The sequence below is a fragment of the Topomyia yanbarensis genome, chromosome 3, assembly GCF_030247195.1.
Source record: "Topomyia yanbarensis strain Yona2022 chromosome 3, ASM3024719v1, whole genome shotgun sequence".
Taxonomy (NCBI): Eukaryota; Metazoa; Arthropoda; class Insecta; order Diptera; family Culicidae; genus Topomyia; species Topomyia yanbarensis.
Window position 1 is genome coordinate 152,505,403 of NC_080672.1, and position 22,635 is coordinate 152,528,037.

Sequence of the window (22,635 nt, forward strand, 5' to 3'; positions counted from 1 at the left end):
TTTGTCACTCCCTCTGGCATCCCATGTGGGACATTTTTCTTAGGCCCCACTTCTGACATACCATGCGAGGCTGACTTTTGTGCTCACCTTTTTCATTCCTTGCTAGGCTGACTTTTATGCTAGCCTCTACCAACCTGTGAGGCTGACTTTTATGCTCACCCTTAACATACCGTGTGAGACTGACTTGGATGCTCACCCTTTCACTCCTCTGCCACGCCATGAGGCATCGATAGCTTAGTTCCAACATACTACGCTACGACCCTCCCGTCTTGGCATGAGGCAGTCCACTTATACGCCTATACACTCACTTTTCTGTCTTGCTTCGGGGTGGCTGGGTTTACCCCTTACGCGGTTGCCATTCGCTGCGCCAACCTACCTCGGCATGAACAGACCATTCACTCTCTTATTTTGCGCTTGGCCTTTTTCGCTCCAACTAACCAATCACTAGTTAGCCGTGCCCGCCGTCTGTTGCTCGGTTCGCCAGATTACCTGTAGCCTACTGGCAATCTGGATGGTAGCAGCCGAGACTGCGTTCCACTTCTCCACCGTTTGACACATCCGCTGAATAAGGGTATCAGGGGTTGTGTCCCAGCCACAGACGTCAAGCATTGCTCTTCTTTCGACGTCGAACCGATGACATACGAACAGTATGTGTTCGGCAGTTTCATCTACACCTGGGCAGTCCGGGCAGACTGGGACCTCCGCGTGTCCGAACCTGTGGAGGTACTGACGGAAACAGCCATGGCCTGACAGGAATTGTGTCAGGTGGAAGTGAACTTCCCTATGGGGTCTTCCCACCCAGCTCGATATGCTAGGTATCAGCCGGTGGGTCCACCTACCTTTCGAGGAGTTGTCCCACTCACGCTGCCATCTGGCGACCGAGGTCACCCTGGTGCGCTCGCGGTCTCCCCTATTTCCACGTAGCTCAAAGCACTCCTCATCTTCCCGAATGACCAGCCCGACTGGCATCATGCTCGCTATCACGCAGGATGCATCGTGTGACACCGTGCGGTAGGCAGATATCACTCTGAGGCACATCACGCGGTAGGTGCTCTCCAGTTTCTGTAGGTAACTGGTTACCCTCAGTGCTCTTGACCATGACGGGCCGCCGTACCTGAGGATAGATACGGCAACACCTGCCAGTAATCTACGTCTACTGGCGCACACCTTTGAGCTGTTGGACATCATTCTCGATAGTGCCGCAACAGCAGTCGACGCTCTCTTGCACGTATAGTCGACATGGCTGCCGAAGGTCAGCTTGTCGTCTATAATGACTCCGAGAGACTTCAGACTTCGCTGTGAAGTGATCGCGACTTCTCCCACATGGATAACTGCATGTTGTGCCGACTTGCGGTTGTTGACGATAACTACCTCCGTCTTATGATGAGCGAGCTCCAGGCCTCTCGCGCTCATCCATTCCTCCACCGTGCTAATCGCGTGTTCTGCGGCTAGTTCTACCTCAGGAATTGACTCCCCGTAGACCTCCAAGGTTACGTCGTCGGCAAAGCCGACGAGCTTGACCCCAGGAGGGAACTTCAGTCTCAGAACCCCGTCATACATGAGGTTCCATAGCACCGGGCCTAGGATCGAGCCCTGCGGGACTCCGGCGGTAATCGGAACCCTTTTCTGACCGGCATCGGTCTCGTATATCAGCACGCGGTTTTGGAAGTAACTTTCCAGGATCCGGTACAGACCCACCGGTAGGCTAAGCCGGTGTAACGAGAGCGCGATGGCATCCCAGCTTGCGCTGTTGAATGCGTTCTTCACGTCAAGTGTCACTAACGCACAGTATCGAATACCTCGCCTTTTTCGTTGGATCGCTATCTCGGCAGTATTTATCACTGAGTTGAGAGCGTCCACTGTGGACTTACCCTTTCGAAAGCCAAACTGGTTGCTTGACAGACCGTCCGTACCTTCCGCGTACGGGGTGAGGCTTCCCGGGCTTCGGCAACAGCACCAGTTTCTGCCTTTTCCATCTATCGGGGAAACGGCACTCGTCAAGGCATCTCTGCATAGCTAGCCTGAACATGTTCGGGTTCGCTATGATCGCTGCCTTGAGAGCGTTGTTTGGAACTCCATCCGGCCCTGGAGCTTTGTTCATTGCTAGGGATTTAGCCACTGCGAGTAGTTCTTCATTCGTCACTGGAGCCACCATTTCGACCGTGCCCGCACTGTCTCGTAGTGCAGGTGGCCAGGGGCTTGTGGCTCGAGACGGGAAGAGTACTTCGATAATCGTTGCCAACCGGTCCGGAGACCGTTCTGGGGGTGAGGAGCCCCCTTTGGTCTTGGCCATCACAATCCGGTAGGCGTCACCCCACGGATTCGCGTTGGCACTCTCACACAGGTTGTCGAAACACGCTCTCTTGCTGCTTTTAATAGCCTTGTTAAGGGCTAATTTCGCAGCTCGAAACACTTCACGGCGGTTCTCTCTAGCATCCTCGGTGCGAGCTCTTTGCATCCTACGTCTAGCTCTGAGACAGGCTGACCGTAGAGCTGCAATCTCGGCACTCCACCAGTATACCGGGCATCTACCGTTTCTTGGCAGTGTTTTTCTCGGCATAGTGGCGTCGCACGCGCGTGGTAGAACAGCTACCAGCGCATCCCCGCTTAGACTGTCGGTGTTGGCCTCCAGTCCCAGGGCCGCGGTGAAAGCTTCGCTGTCGAAGTGATTGGACTTCCACCCGCGTACCTGACACGGATCTCCCGCCCTCGGATGCTGCACACCATAGTTGATCTTAAAGCGGATTGCTAAATGATCGCTATGGGTGTAGCCTTCGTCTACCCTCCATTCCATGCCTGGAGCCAGACTCGGGCTGGCAAAGGTCAAATCAATCCACGCCTCCACTCCGTTTCTACGGAATGTACTAGCGGAGCCATCATTAGCTAGCACAGTATCGAGTTTCGCAAACGCTTCCATTAGCGCTTGACCCCTGCTATTTGTACAGCGGCTGCCCCACTCCACTGCCCAAGCGTTGAAGTCTCCCGCTATTACTACCGGTTTCCGGCCCACGAGGTCCGACGAGAGCCTGTCGATCATCTGGTAGAACTGTTCTATTGGCCACCTTGGTGGGGCGTAGCAGCTGCAATAGAACACACCATTGATCTTGGCAATCGCCACACCCTCGGCGGAGGGGTGTATTACCTCTTGAACCGGGAACCTTCCCGTTGTACAGATTGCCACCATTCCAGACCCGTCCGACACCCAATTGCCGTTGCCGGCAGGGATGCTGTACGGGTCTGATAAGAGGGCGACATCTGTCCTCGACTCCGAGACCGACTGCCACAGCAGCTGTTGGGCTGCTGCACAATGGTTAAGATTTAGCTGTGTGACTCTCACGGCTTCTTCTTATTTAACTCGCCGAAGGGACACGAAGGTCCGCCCATAGCATGTTTATGGGCTTGCTTCTTAGCGGTGCAGATAAGGCACTTATATGCCTTAGTGCACCCCCGCTCTTTATGCCCCTCCTCGCCGCATCGACGACATAGCTTGCTCCTGTCTATGCCTTTGCATTCGTAAGCTTTATGGCCGGATTCTAGGCACCGATAGCACCTGTCCACTGAAGGCGGCTGGGGTATACTAATAGGGCATACCGACCAGCCGATCTTCAGCTTCCCTTTCTCGGTTACCTTTTTGGCATCCGCATTCAGTAGCCTGAGGTAGGCTACTTGGGTGCCAGAGGGTCCGTCCCTCAATCGCACAGAGGCCCGCTCGATTGTGACGCCGCATTGCTCCTTGACGGCTGCGACGACGTCTTCTGCGGTCGCGAACTCGTCCAAGTGCTTGCACTGGAGAGTTGTTTCCGCACCTAGCGACCTGATTTGGGCGCCCTCACCAAGGACCTCTTGGGCCAAGGCCTTATATACTGCACTTGATTGTGCGCCTCGCTTCAGCACCAGGAGCATCTCTCCCGTATTGGTGCGTCTTACGCTACGCACATCCTGCCCAAGGGCCGAGAGACTTTCGGCCGCCTTCATCGATTTAAGGACATCGGCGTATTTGTCCTTGTCGGACTGACCAGGTGTAGACGAAACTGCCGAACACATACTGTTCGTATGTCCTCGGTTCGACGTCGAAAGAAGAGCAATGCTTGACGTCTGTGGCTGGGACACAACCCCTGATACCCTTATTCAGCGGATGTGTTAATCGGTGGAGAAGTGGAACGCAGTCTCGGCTGCTACCACCCAGATTGCCTGTAGGCTACAGGTAATTTGGCTAACCTAGCAACAGACGATGGGCACGACTAACTAGTGATTGGTTAGTTGGAGCGAAAAAGACCGAGTGCAAAAAAGTGAGTGAATGGTCTGTCCATGCTAAGGCAGGTTTGGCGCAGCGACTGGCAACCGCGTAAGGGGTAAACCCAGCCACCCTGAAGCAAGACAGAAGAGCGAGTGTATAGGCGTATATGTGGACTGCCTCATGCCAAGATGGGAGGGTCGTAGCGTAGTATGTTGGGACTTAGCTATCGATGCCTCCTGGCGTGACAGAGGAGTGAAAGGGTGAGCATCCAAGTCAGTCTCACACGGTATGTTAAGGGTGAGCACAAAAGTCAGCCTCACATGGTATGGTAAAGGCTAGCACAAAAGTAAGCCTAGCAAGGAATGAGAAAGGTGAGCACACAAGTCAGCCTCGCATGGTATGTCAGAAGTTGGGCCTAAGAAAAATGTCCCACATGGGATGCCAGGGGGAGTGACAGGGGTATAATAGAGTGGCACGATCGAGAGTGAACCAAGTGATAGGGTGAGCATCCAAGTCAGCCTCACATGGTATGGTAGAGGCGAGCACAAAAGTAAGCCTAGCAAGAAATGAAAAAGGTGAGCACACAAGTCAGCCTCGCAAGGAACGAAAAAGGTGTGCACAAAAGTCAGCCTCATGTGGAGTGTTAGAGAGTGAATCAAGGTGCGATAGAGAGAGCACCCAAGTAAGCCTCATACAGCACGTATGAACGCGTGAGCGAGAGTGAATGAGTACATCAAGTACAGCCATCCCCCCAGAAGTAATACCGAGAGGTAGTCCCTGGGGGGAACAATGGCGGAGCCCAATGGAGTTTAGTCGGTATTAATGGCAGCGTCACCATTCGAGCCCGACTCGCCCCCAGTACACCCCGTGTGGTAGCTTGGATACCTACTAATAGCACGTGTACTGGGTTAGTACGTAAACGTCTTCTCCATTGTAAAAAAAAAAGAAAAAAAGACCCTCAAATCCAAGTAATGTTAAACCTATTGGAATATGTATTACATCACTCGGACACTATGGTGTTACCAGTTTATAAGAGGATTTGCTATGTGACTGTACTCTTCTATTTGTAACTCCGGAACTGGAAGTCGGTTAAACTTCAGTAGTAGCTTATGGGAGCGTTATACCGTTCATTTGAAACGAAGTTTGTGCAAATCGGTTCACCCATCACCGAGAAAATTAAGTGACACTATTTGACACAAACATACACACAGACCTTTGGCGTTCTCCACAAACTAAATCTAATGGTATAAAAGACTCGGACCGCGGTTATAAGGTCGAAATTCCGACGGAAATTCTCAGTCTAATTTTCTCAAAATATTTTTTTCGGTTTAACATAAAACCTCGTCATTCCATGCATGAAGGATGTTTGGCATCAAAAATACGAATACGATTATTGAAATTTCATGGGCCCCCTGTTTCTGCTTACATCCAGTCATCACTGAGAAATCGATGTAACTGTTATTTTCAATTTGGGTGCTTTCGCCGGGGCTTCCGGAACCATCGATGGTGTCCAAGGTGGCCAAAGAGACTTTGAAGGTCTGTTAGTGACCTAGTCCTACAAATCCAAGCAGTTGTGGACACATTTTGGAAAAATTTTCAACTTTTTACATTTATCGCCAAATAGTTGAAATCGGGATTTGCTGCGTGTTCGAACTCATCACCCTGTAACTCCTGAACCGGAATTCGGATCAATTAGCAATTCAATAGCAGCCAGTGGGAACGCTGTACCTTTCATTTGAGACCAAGTTTGTAAAAATCGATAAATTATTCGCTGAGAAATAGGTATGACATTTTTTTAGGGACTTAGCAAGTTCGATGGGTAATTAATGATCTAAACATCCAAATCCAAGTAATACGTCGAAATTCCGACCGATTGCATAACCTTTCTAGACGAGAAAGGAAAAACCTTGTTTTAAAAACCTGTTCTAATCCACCTAGTGGTGCAATTGCGCCTTTCTCATTTATCCAAACTATGATTCATTAGCTGGTTTTGTTCAATAGAATTGTGGAAATGTCTATTGCATTTCTATATCACTTAGCACGTATCCCACTACTACCACGAAAGTTGACGCAGACTCACTTTAAACAAAAAGTATAGGGCAGACGGGGCTAGTTTGCGATGTTTTAAGTTTCCATTTTTTACCGCTTTGATGTAGATAGATCTTGCAAAATAGAACATGTGGTTGTTGCCAACATCCCTGAATTTTATCAAAGTGTTTGTTGAATTTTTTTTGTTTTTATAGACAAAAATGTGCTACGCGGAAAACCCGCCAATTTTCCCGACCCCGGAGTAAGTTGGCGGTATGTATGAATACGCCAGAAAATGGAGATTCAATTATATCAAAGGTTTGTGCTGAAAGTTTTTTCAATAAAAATGTATATTAGCCGACAATTGCCAATATATTTCAGTCTCTATACCCCGGCATTTTACCTTGTCGCGTATTCCATATTCAAAAGCATATTTTCGAAATTCTTCAGGCGATTGGCCGAAGCAAATATCCCCTGCATTAACGAGATACACAAAGTTTTACTTTGGAGTGAATTCCAAAAATAAAAATATTTGATGACTATAGTAGCGCCAACTTGACCCGCATGCGTCACCGCCAACTTACTCCAACTGCATATTATACAAAAACTATTAAAAAATAACTTTAATTCATGGATAGATTTAATATCTATACGGATACTGGAAGCTCTTTTTACGCACTATCGAAAAATAAAATCAATCGGGAAATAAATTTAAAATCACCCTAAATAACACAGTGTTTAAAATTCAAAAAAAATACTTGGTATGCTCGAAAACACAATATCACCCACAACTTTTACAAAACAAAAGACTTGGTTTGAGAACATCGGTTCAGTCATCACCGAAGAACCGATGTGACTTAAATTGTGGAATGTGCCCGGAATCCGGGACTTGCGGAATCGTCGATAGTGGACAATATATCCAAAGAATGTTTGATTGGCAATCAGTGATCTAGACGTGCGAATCGAAGTAATTTGGTGACCATTTCAATAGTTTTTAGCCTCTGCGGTGTTACGATTGTACCGATTTAAATGGGAAATTCCAGTGTAACCTTACTAACCAACCTGTAACTCCGAAACCAAGAGTCAGAACCCAATGAAATTCAGCAGCAGTCAATGGCATTACTGTATCTTTCATTTGAAATCAAGTTTGTAAAAATCGGTAGAGAATTCGCTGGGTTATTAGTTGTGATACTATCTTAGGAACTTAGCGAGTTCCCCGGAGGCATCATGAATAGGTGGCCAATGTTGTCAAAGCTACTTTGATTTATCATAAGTGATCCACACACGCAAACTAAAGTGATTTTGAACCCATTTTAATATGTTTAACGTCATTTGAACATCATGGTTGTACCAGTTTATATGGGAATTTTCTGTGTGACCGCACACTTCAACCCGTAACTCCGGAACCGGAAGTTGGATCAACTAAAAATTCAATAGCAGCTTATGGGAGCGTTATACCTTTCAGATGAAACTAAGTTTGTGAAAATCGGTTCAGCCATCTCTGAGAAAATTGTGTGAGTTTAAATAACACACACACACAGACATGTGCCGATCTCGACGAACTGAATCGAATGGTATATGACACTCGAGCCTCCGGGCCTCGGTTAAAAAGTCGATTTTTTCAGTGATTGTATAGCCTTTCTTTATATGAGAAAGGTAAAAATTGTTTTCGAGATTGTATCAAATATCGACGTTTCATGCATTTTAAAGACATTTGACATCAAAAATACAAATTTAATTAGGAATTTTCTTTTACTCTCCTCTTTGAGCAGTTCCGGCTTATATGGAATGCAGATCCGTCGTAGGTGACGAATGTGGTCAAATCGACATTGGTTAGTAATTATTGATCTAGACTGGCAAATTCAAGTGATTTTACACCCATTTTAAAAAGTTTTGTATCAGTTTGTTATCATGGTGGTATTTAATACGATGTACAATTCCAATCTAGTCGTTATTTCGCGAACACGTCGTAAAACATGTGGTCAGTCAAGTCATTTTCCACCGGATTATTTACTCTAGTCGCGAGCAAGTAGGATTACAATTCGCACATCAAATTAGTGCATGGATATTTTTGGTTTATAATGTGGGTGTTTTTGCCTTTCTCATATAAAGAAAGGCTATGCAATCACTGTAAAAATCGACTTTTTAACCGAGGCCCGGAGGGCCGAGTGTCATACACCATTCGATTCAGTTCGTCGAGATCGGCAAATGTCAGTGTGTGTATGTGTGTATATGTGTGTGTGTCATTTAAACTCACACAATTTTCTCAGAGATGGCTGAGGCCGACATTCGCAAAATTAGTTTCATCTGAAAGGTATAACGCTCCCATAAGCTGCTATTGAATTTTTAGTTGATCCGACTTCCGGTTCCGGAGTTACGGGTTGAAGAGTGCGGTCACACAGCAAATTCCCATATAAACTGGTACAACCATGATGTTCAAACGATGTAAAACAAATTAAAATTGATGATACATTACTCTAGTTTGCGGGTCTGGATCACTAATGAGCAGCTTTGACCACATTGGCCACCTATGACGGGTCATGACGCCCCCGGGGAACCCGCCAAGATCCTAAGCTAATATCACACCCATTCCCCAACGAATTCTCTACCGATTTTTACAAACTTGATTTCAAATGAAAGATACAGTAATACAAATGACTGCTGCTGAATTTCATTCGGTTCTGACTCTTGCTTCCGGAGTTACAGGGGTGTTAGTAAGGATACACTGGAATTTCCCATATAAATCGGTACAATCGTAATACCTCAAAGGCTAAAAACTATTGAAATGGTCACCAAATTACTTCTACTCGCAGATCTAGATCACTGATTGCCAATCAAACATTCTTTGAATATATTGTCCACTATCGACGATTCCGGAAGTCCGGAATTCCGAGCATATTCCACAATTAAAGTCACATCGGTTCTTCGGTGATGACTGAACCGATTTTCTCAAACCAAGTCTCAAATGGACGGCAAAATATACAGTTGAGTATTGCGTCGCCGCCCCTCCCCCCACCTTGCCCGGACACCTCCCTCCTTCATCACTCCCCTCCCCTTGGACCACCCTCACGCCCGCATTTCCTTCATCCACCCCGTATACGTTTCAAACCCATTCCACCAACATTTCAAAATATAATCACATGAAGATAACATTGAACTCATGCTGATTAAGCTAATTAAATATTATTCTTTTGCCTTTCTCATATAGAAAGGTTATGCAATTGCTCCAAAAACTGACTTTCTAACCGAGGCCCGGAGGGCCGAGTCTCATATAACATTCGACTCAGTTCGCCTAGATCGCAAAATATCTGTGTGTATGTATGTGTGTATGTATGTTTGTATGTATGTATGCATGTATGTATGTATGTATGTATGTATGTATGTATGTATGTATGTATGTATGTATGTATGTATGTGTGTGTATGTGCGGATTTGTTAATTTGAATTTCATTTTCAACCGACATCTTCTTCCGGATAAAGAGTTGAGTTGGTTACTAAAAAAAATGTTGATTTGTCCACATCGGTTTCTCGGAATTTTCTGAACCGATTTTGACAAACTTGATTTTAAATGAAAGGTCCATCAGCTGCTGTTGAATTTTGTGTGGATCCGAGTTCTGGTTCCTGAATTACAGGGTGATACGCACGATCGCGCAGCAAATCCCGATTCTAACGAATTCTACGATGAATGTAAAAAGGTGATTTTTTTTCCAAAATGTAAACACAACTGCTGAATTTGTAGATCTAGGTCACCAACAGTCATTCAAAGTCTTTTTGGCCACACTGGCCACCATCGACGGATCCGGAAGCGTCCAAATTCAGAATAACGGTTATATTGGTTTCGCGAAAATGGCTGGACCGATTTGATCAACTTAGTCTCAAATGAAAGGTGTTGCGTCACCGGAAACTGATATTAAATTCCATCTTCATCCGACTTCCGGCTCCGGAGTTACGGATTGTGGATGATACCGCGATGAATGCAAAAAGGTGCTTTTTTATATACTTACCAAGTGTAATAAGAATGAAAGAAATTTCCATAATGTTATATTGTACGAACCAGCTATTAAACAATAGTTTGGATAAATGAAAAAGGCACAATTGCACCACTAGGTGGATTAAAACAGGTTTTTCCTAATATATTTTAAATTGCATATTTAATCAAACAGATTTGACACTTCACAAAAATAAAACATGAAATTAAGATCTCAGGAATAAATAGAAACTCACCTAATAGAAAACCGAATTCGGCGGATGCACACTTCAAAAAAATTTCTTTAACGGATAAAACATGGCCGCGCTTAACTTTTTGGTCGACTTAAATTTCTTGAAACTTCCCGCAGTGATCGGATATAAACATAATACATACTACCAAACGGTATTACATCCATAACCACGAACCAGATTGTGACATTTCCAATAATTGTTGTTCAATTGCTTGAAGAACTCACACTACTAGTAAAACTGGAAAGCTGAACTTTAACACGGATACACAACATAGATACATTGCAATTAATGGATAGGGAAAGTGAGCAAAAATGTCCAGCCTCAACTTGAAAACTTGTTCATAGCACGAATCACTCAAGGTTATTTTTGCTACGCAATCAAAAGAGATACGAAAAACCACATACGATTTCCACAACGCACACATAAACCGCAGAATGTAAGATGAAAACTAAAATTGTAAAACTAGAACGCGGCGTCGCGTTCAACGTTCAACAAACCGACCGACGGTGACACGGCCCAGTTCTAGCGAATCGGTGCACAGCATCTTATTTTAAAAATAAATTTTCGCAATTATTATTACACGTATCTTTTTCCTTATTCTTCACTCAATAGATTCATGAAAACGACGAAAACAAAACATTGATGAGATCGTTGAACTCAACGTCGTGCGTGAGTTCAATAATCACGCAAATCTGGTAATTTATCATAACACAAACGCAATCAGCACAGTAACAGTATTCACGAAATCGAATAGTAAACCCTGTACGATCAATAATTACTGCATATTTCACTAACCCATCAATCTGATGAAAGGAATTTATCGAAAGAGTTTTTTCTTGTTCATACTCAGGTGAAAGTGAATGCACTTCGTTTCGGTGCAACACCTAACATGAGCCATATGCATCCCCGTGAGGTTGCAAATAAAACAAATACACTCAGATCACTTGATCAGCCACCCAACACACTAAACTGCACTTTTTATGCAACCGTGCACAACACAACTATACCATAAAAAAGCGTCCGATCCCGACGAAGTCATGCGAGCAACTGAACAGCGCTACTACTTCGTCTGCATAGTAAAGGCTCCCTGCATGTAGTGTAAATAAAAATCATAGCGCTCAATATTTTCACAATTCGTCTTCTACTGGACGAACCGTTTGCTTCGCGTCCGAAAGGGCTAAGCATAAACATACGAACATAGCCGAAGCGATTCGCAAACAAAACACCGGTCAGCTGCCAGGCATAAACAGGGTGTGTTGCGGCATTTGTTAAGACGGCAGCGGAGGAAAGCACAATGAAATGCTACCAATATTCAATGGGCGGGCACGCATACTATGCACGGTTAACGTTATCGTGTGTAAGAAAAACAGAAGAATACGAGCGCAAACCACGTGCTCATTCGGCTAGATTCGGTTTTTCATTCTGGTTTCATTCATGCGGTTTTTCATGAGCCGGTTACAGTGGGTGAAGCCATCGACTAAGGTAGGTTCATAAATCACGTAGAATCATGGGGGACGGGGGATTCTACAAATATCATAAGTTTGTTTACGAGGGCTTTTTGTTCTTCCCGTATTACTAAGCATAAATAGTGTTAAAAGAGTTTTTTTATATTTCTTCTTCTATTTCTTTTAATATATATATATATATATATATATATATATATATATATATATATATATATATATATATATATATATATATATATATATATATATATATATATATATATATATATATATATATATATATATATATATATATATATATATATATATATATATATATATATATATATATATATATATATATATATATATATATATATATATATATATATATATATATATATATATATATATATATATATATACAGGGTGTTTGGTTCATGGTTAAGAATCTATCGGGGGGTGATAGACTGCCATATTCGGAGGAAAAAAATGTTCTACACATACCATCAAATCTCAACCGTTACAGAGTTATTGAACTTTTTGAGTAAAAAACTTATTTGTCTTAAAATACCTCTAACTTTAAAAATATACTTTGTATTTTAAATGTTTCAGTTCCATTCGAAAGGTGAGAAAATTTTCTATTGAATGATGTTCTCATATTTTTTAAGTAATTAGTATTAATTACCTTTTAGCTGTAAAGTAGTTAAAAGTTAGTGTTTTTGCGGAGGTTTTTGCTAATTTTCTCGAAATAATGAAGTATGATTATAGCAATATCCATTATCCAAAAGTTGGGTTTTAGGACGATTCATAATTTGTTCTTGGATGTCATATTTCTATCTCTTCTCATTTCTTTGTAATTTCAATACTATACTTTTCCTGTAACCGACTTGTAAGTGCTTAAAAGACTCTAATCTAAAAAATATGCTTTATATCGTTATTTACAAGATTTCATTGGAAAGCTGAGAAAATGTCCTATCAATGCATGTACAAAAATCTTTTAGTTAAGTGTACTAAATGATTTTTTTACTAACGAAATAACTCAAAATTTGTGTTTTTGAAGAGTTTTTTAATTATTCTAATTATTAATCAACAAAATTTATCGTTACTATTGTTCATTTGATGCCCCTTAATGTTCTCTATAACTTTGTATTAGACACTTTGTCTATATCTCTTTTCATTTTGCTACTATTTAATAGTTAACACAGCATGGGCCCTCCACAAATGTAGTGGGTTCGAAATCGTTATTTTGTATATGAAACGATGTGATAAAAACGATTTTGCGTCGAAACCAAAAGAGATAATTGAATGGAGTCAAAGAAAGAACTGTAGAACTTGCTGAGATGCATTATTCCCATGATAATAATGGTGATGTTTATTATTTACTATTTAAAAAAAATAACGAAAATTCTAATAATAGCACTAACTTTAAACTAATTTACTTTTAAAAGAATACTAAATTCACTTAACTGAAAGGTATTAATACATTTTTCACTGTAAAATTTTCCTGGCTTTCGAATAAAAAGAAAAAAAGTACAATAAGTGCCATAAATTTTCAATTAGAGCTGGTACTAGTGAAAATGAGATAAAAATATCCAAGTAGAATAACCCAAAATCATGAAAATAAGAAAAGGTAAGTGTATCATGTCAAAGAACGAATTAAGCAGCTAACAATCTGAATTATTAAAATGATGAGGTTAACTATTAGGATTTTCAAGAAATGAACGAAAAATCGTTTAAAATTGTTTAATTTTCAATAAATTACTTTGAAAAGGCTACTTAAACTCATTAGCTGAAACATGTGAGGGCATGCCTCAATGCGAAATTTTCTCACCTTTCGAATGGAACTCAAACATTTAAAATATAAAGTATACTTTTAAAGTTGGAGGTATTTTAAGACAAATAAGTTTTTTACACTAAAAGTTCAATAACTCTGTAACGGTTGAGATTTGATGGTATGTGTAGAACAATTTTTTTCTCCAAATATGGCAGTGTATCACCCCCCGAGAGATTCTTAACCATGAACCAAACACCCTGTATATATTATATATATATATATATATATATATATATATATATATATATATATATATATATATATATATATATATATATATATATATATATATATATATATATATATATATATATATATATATATATATATAGAATTCTGTAATATTTGGTAGAATCGTTCCTTACCGAAAAATATTACATACGTATTTTTGTATTTCGTCATTAGGGTGTCGCTGGTCCAAAAAGTCGTGATTTTTTAAAAGCTGAATTTTTTATAAATTCATAACTTTTGAACAGCTGCACCGATTTTTATCGGTAATAGGTCAAATGAAAGATGTTCAAGTGTAGTTTCAAGAAAATATGGTAAACTTTGAAAAATACAGTGAAGACCCGACTTTATCAGCCTCCGATTTTATCAACCCCGATTTTATCAGCTTTTTGACCCGATTTTATCAGCTTCATATGAAAATTGATAGTTGGTAGTTTGATGGGTTCGGGCAGATGAACCAAGTTGAATTCGAGTAACTTCTTTCTTAAGCATATTTTTCTTATTTTAGAGATCCGAAATATGCAAAAAAAAATTTAGTTTTGCGCTGTTAGACCCCCTTAAGCGAATTAAATTAAAGAAAAGTTATGAGGCTATATCTAGGGAACAAAGAAGAATATTTAAAGAGCTTCAGTTTCTTAAAAAGAACGAAAAATGTATGTCCCGATTTTATCAATGTCCCCATTTTATCAGCCTAAAATTCACCAAGGGGCTGATAAAAACGGGTCTTCACTGCATTGGGTTTTATATGAACAAATTACGTATTAATTGGTTTTTCTTGATTTTCGCTGCGAGGGTCCTTAACTACTTCATACTTTTATATTTTTATTTGAAAGATCATTCAATTCTACACCACATCTCCAAACATATTTCAGAACTAGAGGTTTCGGAGATATAATTTTTCGAAAATAAAAAATCTATGTATATACCCCTAATGCATGGAAACGATGAAACCGCATGGTAGTTCACCATACACCTCCAGCGAGTCACAGCAGCTGTGAATAAAGAAATCCACGATTTACTTACAAGCTGGGTGCAACATTCGTTTCAACCTGGGGGATGTCCATTAACTACGTAGATAAAAATTCAAACATTGCAGACCCTCGCGTTCAAAATATTTTACCAAGCGTCATCTTTGGTTAGATATTCCACTTCAATAAAAATCCAGATGATTTTAAATGGGTCATATTTCGGCATTTTTTTTTATTTTTGTATCAAAATTCCAGAAGAAGCACGAAGAGAAATAAATAAAACATTTTTATAACTTTATTCGTTCTATTTTTCACAAGGCATTTCTTTAGCTACAATTTAACACATATTTCTTCCGTCGAAAATGAATGCCGTTTGACAATAATATAGTTTTCATTTTGAGGCTTAAAACTATGGAATGACTGTGATCCCGAAATTTGCTTTACACGTGTACTACGATTTTTTAACTTTTTTTTCCATACCGGCTTGAACCTTCGTTCGAACCGGTCACAAATCTTGATAGCTCCTGGTTTACCTAGAGTTTTTCATCAGCAACACCCAAGTAACAATTTTGGTTATATTGAAATTTTATAGCGTTTAATAAAATAATATTTGAAACCACCTATGCCAACCTTATGGTTATATGTACTTCCTACATGCTGCTGTAAACCCATGTTATGACAAATTGGCCCAGTTTTATTGTAATCAGTAGAACTTGTTATGCAAACTATCATAGGAGTAAAAGTTTTATTAAAGTTCTATTCTACTCTTCAGGTGTGATATTAAACTAACAGCATAAAACCTACTCCTGACCTAGCAGTTTGGAAAACAATTATATGAGCGCTATTAAACCATCTTAAAGCGGTGTAAAATCATCCTGAAGAAGTCCATAAAACTTCTTATTCTATCGATGTTGGAACTTTCAATTATTTATGGTTATATGTACTTCCTACATGCTGCTGTAAACCCATGTTATGACAAATTGGCCCAGTTTTATTGTAATCAGTAGAACTTGTTATGCAAACTATCATAGGAGTAAAAGTTTTATTAAAGTTCTATTCTACTCTTCAGGTGTGATATTAAACTAACAGCATAAAACCTACTCCTGACCTAGCAGTTTGGAAAACAATTATATGAGCGCTATTAAACCATCTTAAAGCGGTGTAAAATCATCCTGAAGAAGTCCATAAAACTTCTTATTCTATCGATGTTGGAACTTTCAATTTTAACCTAGATTTTTCCCTGATTAAATGTATTCAATAAAATTTTAACGTGGTTTTATTCCTTAACATCGCATGATGCCAATCATCGAACAAAATGCCATATTGTAAGGTATACATTTTTTTCAGAATAGTAAATATAAAAGAACTTCATTGCCATTAAGGATTTATGGTGAAATCTCATGAAAGAGCAACGCAAAATAAATGCGCCCCATGAAATTTGCTAAAAAAGAGCATTCTGTAATATTTTTCTGCAAATATTGAAACAACACTTAACCAAGTTTTGGTAAAAAATGTTAATGTTTTCTTAAAAAGTACAGATTCTTTCAAAAAAAGATGGGTGGGTAATGTCTGCGACATAACCGGAGAGATGTAGAATACATAAGGAACACGTTCTTTAAATATTTTGATACTCATTGGAATTTTCGGACAAAAGGTGATTTGGGCGAGGAATATTTCAAATTATTCTTTACAAAAATGATGGTGGTCCTGAAAAGGACCGGTTTTGTTGGCGTTGTTGGCCTTGGTGAGGGAGATGGCTAACGATGAAATTAATTGTTAGCATGAGGAAGTCGCGTAGTACTGGCCAATGGAAGAACAGATAATAATTGATTCCTGAAAATCAATTTTTCTTTATTCATGTAAATTATACATACTTACAAATCTAACAGAAGATTCCTGATCATATTTCTGAATCATTAGTGCGAACATTGTGTAATTTGGTTAAGTACAATGAAAGTTACAAACTTTCCAAACTCGACCTTCTGTTCCTTCAGAAATATTGAAATGGGGTGTCTATATTAAACCGTTAGTCGTGGTCACAATAAAACAAGATGGGCGGGTAATGTCTGTCACATAACCGGAGCGTCGTGATTTCAATTCGAGACGTTAATTTAAATCTAATAATATTCAACAGAATCACGTTTGAATGGGAAATTTTCAAATAATTCTCTATGGTAATAATGGTGGTTCTGAAAAGAACCTTTGGTATCGGCGTTGGTGTTGATGGTGATGCGCTGGATCGTTGGATATTTTTGGCATGATAGTTACGTGCCTGGCGAACTGTTTTGTAGCCTCGAACAAAACGACAAGACTGGCTTCTTCGGGTACCATTACGGCAGAACTTTATAAGCTTAGCTCTACTTTCAAATCCTGCACAATCTCACGAATCAGACACTAGTAGGGCCATTTTGTTTGCTACTAGCACGGAGCTGCACAAAAAAACCATTTAATGCAGTTAGCTCACGGGGGCTGCCAAAAAGCTTGAATAGAAGCATGCGACTTCAACGTTTCTCTTAAACACATGCAACAACACATTCGTTTTGGTAATACTGATAATAACAGTAGAAAGGAATGGAAAAGCAGTGCACGAAACGAGCGAGAGGATAATTTAAATTTTTGTTCCGTGTGCAAGCTACTTCTTTCCACACAACGTATTATGTTGCTTGTTGAAAATTTGCTACACACCTTAAAATGAAAGTTTCAGTTTAACTCTCACTAGAACACAATTGATTGGTCCTGAAAAGAACCGTTGCTTTTATTGTAATTTACGCCCACTCCCACAAACCGACCAAGTAGGCATCACTGGCTTCATTACGGCTGAGTTTTGTAAGCGTAGCTCGACTTTGAAGTAATACACAACCTTACGAACCAGACGCTGGAATGTTAGCCAGCGGATTAGTTGCTCCGTTGCCCTTTAGTTGGGGCGAAATACTAGCACGGCGGCAGTTCCTGATCGGTAGTTGGTTGCGATGGGCCACCAGTAGCTGGGGCACTTTTGCGGACCGTCATCATCGCCAACTGCTTTCCTCCGGTGGACTGGCTGCTTGCTAGTGCTTGAACGAATACGAATGATGAGAAAAACCGACCGACCAATATTCATATATGAAAACACGAGAAAGCACTACTATCGCTCTCCCGCTCGTTTTCGTGCCATTCCTGTGCCTTTCCTTTCCGTTCGGCTACCAATACTAGCATAACCAAAACGAATATTCTGTCTTTCCATCGCCTTCAATCTAGTGGCCAGTGCTAGCAAACTTGCATGTTCAGTTTTTCAATAACAACATTCCAACAATATTTTCAAAGAATGTTGCAGATTTGAAAAGAAGGAAGGAGAAGATTTTCACAAATTTAAATTCTTTTGTTTTATTTGTTAGCGCTGATAAAGGCTATTTAGTTTGCTACTAGCAAGGAGCTGCACAAACAAATCGATTTATGCAGTTAATCAACGGAGGCTGCCAAAAAGTTCGAATAAAAGCATGCGACTAGTGTACTTTGCACGTTCTATATTTTATCAATACTAGAGAGGATCAATAAAATAATTCAAATTGTAATAGCGACATGCAATTGTGGCAACACTGGCCGAGATTGTGGGGGAACACGCACATTCGTTTTAGTTATGATGGTAGTAGCAGCAGAAAGGAACGGAAAAGCAGTGCACGAAAACGAGCAAGAGAGGATAAATTTAAATTCTCTTTCTTTCTTTCCACACATCGTATTTTTTATATAGCTTTCTGAAAATTATTTGTTATACACTATAAAATGTAAATTTCAGTTTAACTCTTATTACAACACAATTAATTGGTTCTGTAAAGAACCGTTTATTGTTTTATTGCGGGAGCATAATTCAGACGCACTCCCCGCGGACACGGTGAGCCAGAAAGCACTATTTTGCATCCTCGAATAAACCGACCAAGTATGCATCGTTGGCTTCTCGGGGCATCATTACGACTGAGCTTTGTAAGCGTAGCTCGATTTTGCAATCCTGTACAATCTCACGACCCAGACGCTGGAACGGTAGCCTACTCTGTTGCCCTTTAGTTGGGGCGAAATTCTTGCAGGGCGACAGTTCCTGATCGGGTTGCGATGAGTCACCAGTAGCTGGGGCACTTTTTCCGCCGTCGTCATCGCCAACTGCTTTCCTTCGGTGGACTGGCTGCTTGCTAGTGCTTGAACGAATACGAATGATGAGAAAAACCGACCGACAGATATTTATATAATCGCGCTAATATGCACTACTATCGCTTTCTCGCTCGTTCTCGTGCCGTGCATGAGCCTTTCCTTTCCGTCCGGCTTCTAATGGCCTAACCAAAGGAATATGCCGTCTTTCCCCCACCAACTGCTCTCGTCAAGCAACCCAATGCGAATAACCATAGAAACAAACATGTAGTGGACCTATATATAAACTTTTCATTATTTTATTGTTCGGTTGGTCTACCAAAGTGACGGCTCTGTGCGGGATGGGCTGAAAATTTTCACTTTTCCGAGTCGTTTTCGAAAGATTTTTCAAAACACATTTTTTTGTTATTAGTGCATGTTATACATACTTCAAATTTTAATACAGCATAGAGGAACATATTTGCAACAAATTGGCCCAAAAATCAAATCATTCTGTTTAGTATGATAAAAGTTATTAACGTTCAAAATCTGACGCGGCGCCGCAGCCGATATTTTGAAACGGGACCCCTATATTGAAACCTTAAATGTATTCTACATTAAAAGATGGGTGGGTAATGTCTGTCACATAACCAGAGCGTCGTGATTTCAATTCGAGACGTTAATTTAAATCTAATAATATTCAACAGAATCACGTTTGAATGGGAAATTTTCAAATAATTCTCTATGGTAATAATGGTGGTTCTGAAAAGAACCTTTGGTATCGGCGTTGGTGTTGATGGTGATGCGCTGGATCGTTGGATATTTTTGGCATGATAGTTACGTGCCTGGCGAACTGTTTTGTAGCCTCGAACAAAACGACAAGACTGGCTTCTTCGGGTACCATTACGGCTGAACTTTATAAGCTTAGCTCGACTTTGAAATCCTGCACAATCTCACGAATCAGGCACTAGTAGGGCCATTTTGTTTGCTACTAGCACGGAGCTGCACAAAAAAATCATATGCAGTTAGTTCACGGGGGCTGCCAAAAAGCTCGAATAGAAGCATGCGACTTCAACGTTTCTCTTAAACACATGCAACAACACATTCGTTTTGGTAATACTGATAATAACAGTAGAAAGGAATGGAAAATCAGTGCACGAAACGAGCGAGAGGATAATTTAAATTTTTGTTCCATGTGCAAGCTACTTCTTTCCACACAACGTATTATGTTGCTTGTTGAAAATTTGCTACACACCTTAAAATGAAAGTTTCAGTTTAACTCTCGCTAGAACACAATTGATTGGTCCTGAAAAGAACCGTTGCTTTTATTGTAATTTACGCCCACTCCCACAAACCGACCAAGTAGGCATCACTGGCTTCATTACGGCTGAGTTTTGTAAGCGTAGCTCGACTTTGAAGTAATACACAACCTTACGAACCAGACGCTGGAATGTTAGCCAGCGGATTAGTTGCTCCGTTGCCCTTTAGTTGGGGCGAAATACTAGCATGGCGATAGTTCCTGATCGGTAGTTGGTTGCGATGGGCCACCAGTAGCTGGGGCACTTTTGCGGACCGTAATCATCGCCAACTGCTTTCCTCCGGTGGACTGGCTGCTTGCTAGTGCTTGAACGAATACGAATGATGAGAAAAACCAACCGACCAATATTCATATATGAAAACACGAGAAAGCACTACTATCGCTCTCCCGCTCGTTTTCGTGCCATTCCTGTGCCTTTCCTTTCCGTTCGGCTACCAATACTAGCATAACCAAAACGAATATTCTGTCTTTCCATCGCCTTCAATCTAGTGGCCAGTGCTAGCAAACTTGCATGATCAGTTTTTCAATAACAACATTCCAACAATATTTTCAAAGAATGTTGCAGATTTGAAAAGAAGGAAGGAGAAGATTTTCACAAATTTAAATTCTTTTGTCTTATTTGTTAGCGCTGATAAAGGCTATTTAGTTTGCTACTAGCAAGGAGCTGCACAAACAAATCGATTTATGCAGTTAATCAACGGAGGCTGCCAAAAAGTTCGAATAAAAGCATGCGACTAGTGTACTTTGCATGTTCTATATTTTATCAATACTAGAGAGGAACAATAAAATAATTCAAATTGTTATAGCGACATGCAATTGTTGCAACACTGGCCATGAGATGGTGGGGGAACACGCACATTCGTTTTAGTTATGATGGTAGTAGCAGCAGAAATGAATGGAAAAGCAGTGCACGAAAACGAGCGAGAGAGGATAATTTAAATTCTCTTTCTTTCTTTCCACACATCGTATTTCTTATATTGCTTTCTGAAAATTATTTGTTATACACCATAAAATGTAAATTTCAGTTTAACTCTTATTACAACACAATTAATTGGTCCTGTAAAGAACCGTTTATTGTTTTATTGCGGGAGCATAATTCAGACGCACTCCCCGCGGACACGGTGAGCCAGAAAGCACTATTTTGCATCCTCGAACAAACCGACCAAGTATGCATCGTTGGCTTCTCGGGGCATCATTACGACTGAGCTTTGTAAGCGTAGCTCGATTTTGCAGTCCTGTACAATCTCACGACCCAGACGCTGGAACGGTAGCCTACTCTGTTGCCCTTTAGTTGGGGCGAAATTCTTGCAGGGCGACAGTTCCTGATCGGGTTGCGATGAGTCACCAGTAGCTGGGGCACTTTTTCCGCCGTCGTCATCGCCAACTGCTTTCCTTCGGTGGACTGGCTGCTTGCTAGTGCTTGAACGAATACGAATGATGAGAAAAACCGACCGACAGATATTTATATAATCGCGCTAATATGCACTACTATCGCTTTCTCGCTCGTTCTCGTGCCGTGCATGAGCCTTTCCTTTCCGTCCGGCTTCTAATGGCCTAACCAAAGGAATATGCCGTCTTTCCCCCACCAACTGCTCTCGTCAAGCAACCCAATGCGAATAACCATAGAAACAAACATGTAGTGGACCTATATATAAACTTTTCATTATTTTATTGTTCGGTTGGTCTACCAAAGTGACGGCTCTGTGCGGGATGGGCTGAAAATTTTCACTTTTCCGAGTCGTTTTCGAAAGATTTTTCAAAATACATTTTTTTTTGTTATTAGTACATGTTATACATACTTCAAATTTTAATACAGCATAGAGGAACATATTTGCAACAAATTGGCCTAAAAATCAAATCATTCTGTTTAGTATGATAAAAGTTATTAACGTTCAAAATCTGACGCGGCGCCGCAGCCGATATTTTGAAACGGGACCCCTATATTGAAACCTTAAATGTATTCTACATTAAAAATGTCCAAAAACGTTTGATTCCACCCTTCAAACGAACAAGAAGGCGTATATTCGAGAAATTTTACTTTGCAATTTGCTAGTTTTGCTTCTAGGCGACATAGTTTTAATAAAGCTTGGTATACTTGAATTATTCTTCCATAAGACAATTTCTCCTAAAATGATCATAATTGAGCATATAGCAAGTGTGTTTATCATGGCACTTCTGCATCTATGTTGAGAGTAACAAGTTTTATGCTGGACAAAATCACAGCTTGATTATTTTGACAGTGACTTTGTCCAGGATGG

The 22,635-nt window shown here is 40.7% G+C and overlaps 1 protein-coding gene across 9 annotated transcripts in view; it reads right to left on the reverse strand.

Annotated features, from left to right (window-relative positions):
- LOC131692403 (guanylate cyclase 32E) overlaps positions 1-11,526 on the reverse strand; it is a 171,322-nt gene extending 159,796 nt beyond the window's left edge. Inside the window, exons 1-2 of one of the 9 annotated variants that reach the window (XM_058979427.1) lie at positions 11,494-11,526; positions 10,490-11,030 (exon numbers count right to left, since the gene is read on the reverse strand). The gene's annotated coding sequence lies outside the window, so the exon portion shown is untranslated. Of the gene's footprint in view, positions 1-10,489; positions 11,086-11,281 lie in introns of all 9 variants that reach the window. The other 8 variants (XM_058979430.1, XM_058979433.1, XM_058979429.1 and 5 more) reach the window with 8 other exon arrangements.
- Positions 11,527-22,635: the final 11,109 nt, after the last annotated feature.